Source organism: Chondrus crispus, genomic scaffold, assembly GCF_000350225.1.
Source record: "Chondrus crispus Stackhouse genomic scaffold, scaffold_167, whole genome shotgun sequence".
Taxonomy (NCBI): domain Eukaryota; phylum Rhodophyta; class Florideophyceae; order Gigartinales; family Gigartinaceae; genus Chondrus; species Chondrus crispus.
In genome coordinates, this window is record NW_005179038.1 from 5,080 (window position 1) to 8,640 (window position 3,561).

Consider the following 3,561-nt stretch of genomic DNA (forward strand, 5'->3'; position numbering starts at 1 on the left):
CAGCACCACGACCTCACTGAAAAGGTACGACACTAAAAACTGAAGCAATAAAGTAATCAATCTGAATCATGAGCACTAAGTGCCCTGGATGTCCATTCAGACTGCCTGGCTACGTTTAAGAATTAATAATGCACATTGTTTGGATGACAACTTTGCCATTTCGCATCAATATTGGGTCTTAATGGTATAATGGACGGCTTCAGTTCACTCAAATGTTCTTTGGTGCCATACAATCTATGACACAGTGCGCTCCAAGCGTCAACGCAGTGCATCATGAAATCGATGACCAGACATTTCATAAGATAGGCTGGCTACGTGACATTTCGCATCACATCACAGAACATTCAATTGAACGTCTGATGCGAGAAATTTGCGTTTTTAAAAATATATATCTTACTCTGCTGCAATGACAAAAAGAGTGAGAAAGTACTACTCTTATTCAGAATCCCCAAAATTTTAGGATTGATTTTGGAATCATTCCGACCACTATGATAATCGCCAGCATTACTGAATCATTGTTCCAAAGTCAGCATCATAGGCGATGCATACTATTATATTAGTAACAAAATTGACTATATGACTTACCAGTGAATAGCATGCATAACGAGAGTCTTTGATAAATATCTTGATCCAATAGTGATGACCTTTGCAATACCGCCCGGAACGTCTTCGATCTCGTGCATCTTACGTAGAGGAATCGGAAACCTCTCTGCGGCGTTGGCGGTCAGAGCACTTAGCCTGCAGTGAATGGACGACTTGGTGGCCTCGACCTTGTTTGCCGCAGCGGGCAGCCGCTTCCTTTTTTCTTCATAGATTTCCAAGATAGCCCGCGCCTTCTCCGGGTCCATGCCGGTGACGCACGGTCGTGGGCCAGCTATAAGGGCGCTTCTAGGTAACGGCAGCGCGTTAGATTCGTCTTCAAAGTCTGTTGTGCCGTCCATCAGGGCATGTACGTCAGGATCCAGCCACGGCGAGCTTTTGTCTTTAAAATTGGAAGCGTTTGCGCCTTTGTTCCGGCGGTGGGCGGAGCTCGTGAGGACGGCGCCGGGGCGACGCTGCTTGCGGCCTCCATGGGTGAAGCTGCAAGAGTTGAGTAACTATGATTTTGTGCAAGTAGATCTGTGATGAGAACAGAAAATAGTGGCCACAGCGAATCTAGTCCGAATTGTTCGTCACTTTTCGGAGCATGGTTGACTATTTGGCAATTCCACTGCTCACATGCTAACTGTTTGGCATTACGAATCCCCAAATGTGAGCTTTTTTGCAAATTCGGCGGCCCAGATGGGGACTTTTTTTGCAATAGAACATGTGGGACTGTAAGCCATTTTGCGTCTTTGGGGTCCTGTGGGACCGTTTCGAAATCAGACTGCCCAACTATGAACCATTTTGCATTGTAGTAATTATTACAGTACATGGTTCGGCAATAACTCTGGCCAGCTGTGAACCATTTGGCAGAGGCCCCTTATAGTTATTGCATATTTCGTCAGAACGGTTCCGTCTTACTGATATTCAGTTTTAGGTTTTCAAGAGCCGGCGTCTGATATCCATGCAGGTAGAAAATGCCAAAGTAAACACACCTCACTTCCTTCCATGACCATCTAGTTAGCGATCATGATGTGATACGGAGTATCACAATTATCATACGATGTGAGCAATGCCATAACGATTAAGTTCATGATCGCCAGTGACGGACAGCAATTATGACGCGGAAAGGGAGGTCATCTCAAAGGTCTGGGCATGCTTCATCTTCGCCGGTACGCGAGAGGATAGAGGTGTCAAAAGCATTGTTAGCATACGTGGTGGAGGGCTCAACAAACACGACGGTTGATCCCAGAGACTGCATACTGCTCACAAATATTGGAGCCATAGTTCGTTCAGGTGTAGAGCGAATGAAGGTACTGTTCCGAAGCCATGCCATCGCAGAAGGGAATCACGAAAACGAGTAAGCACTCCACGAACCAGGTGTCACTGCGGCCTCAGATATGCCAGTGCTCATGCCCTTAACGGGTATCTACCAGCGATTTGTGATTGACCATTTCATGGCAAAGTGTGTGATGGAGAGGTGAGGGAGAAACGTTGCACAAGAGCGCAGATGTACGGCGTTGTCGACGGGATGCACACACTCGTTGCTATCATCTAACTAGGCGAAGAGCTACCTGCGCAATGGAGTAGATTTTCTTGGAGGGTGACCATATTGAGTGGAGGACACAACGGGCAAGTTCTGCGGCAACTTGTGCGTCATCAAAACAGGAAGCATGCCGCAAGGTATTACTTTGAAACGGCATTTTCCTACACGATTTATGGTTTGCGAGACGAAGCGGCTCGTATGAAAGCAGAAAACGGCCGAACTCTCACAGCAATGCAAATGGCTTGCGCCTACGATGGGTGCTCTTGTCAGAGGGAGAGCGCCCTGAAACAAACTGGTACTACTGCACTGCGACTTTCGCAGAGAGTAATCAACGCAATCGGAGAGATTGTCACTTCTCAACATCTCGATCAGGTCGCATCACCATGCGCGCTAATTGGAACCGTAAGACCTTTCAAATCCTCAAGGACTAAGGATTTTGGAGTATTGCTCAACTTCATTCACATCACTTCCCTGAGGTTGTGCATCCAATACATTAATGTTTCCGGTACAGATGGGAAGTTTGGTGAAGTAAAATCATTTTATCGTGTACACGACATGTGCAGACTGCACAACCTCAAACCTGTATCATACAGACAAGTCGGATAACAGTTTTGGAAGGCAAAGGCTGCCTTGCAGGAACCCAGAAAGTTTGAACAGCTGTTGGAAACAGATAAGTGGTCAAGTGAAATGGAGACAACGAAAGAAAATTTACTATGCACTACTAATTTCGACGTAGCAGTGCTCACGACTAAGGGGAATAACAGCGCGATACTAAGTGTTCTTTTAGAACTCTACTACCGAAATTGTCCCCAGATCGCTTCATTTGAGGAGCAGAAATACAAAACCAAGTTCATTTCAACCTTGGCCCCACTACCTGCTATAAACACTACAAAAGCTTCGGGAACTGCTAACCTTAATTGTTCTACATACTCTGCTCAAGCAGAGGTCACCGGAACATGGGGGTCATTTATGATGAAGGAAATGGGATGATGTGAGCTATACAGGATGATCCGCACATATCAGGCGATGGGGATGTAATATCTCAACAGAGTACTCTCGATCCTCGCCTGACCATATCTGTAGTGCAATACGCACCTGAAGAGGGGGGTGAAAAGAAGTGAAAACGGAAAAACATTGCATACTGTAGTCCGGGTTTGGGGGACGCCTGCCCGCGTGTGCCGCGCGCGAACGAAGCGCGCACGCCCCACGGGTGATACGTGTACTGTCAGCCTCGACATAGCTGACAGTATTACAGTGCAGGCCGACCTGCACTACAGTAGCCCACTACAGTACCTCGGTACTGTAGTGTTATGATAGAATGTTTTGTATATTAAATATGGAGCGGACCGACGGCGGCGGAAGGGGATAAGCACGGGCTTGTCCTCAACCGACCGCCCAGGTGAGTCCACCCCGCTTATTCTAAACGTCGCCTT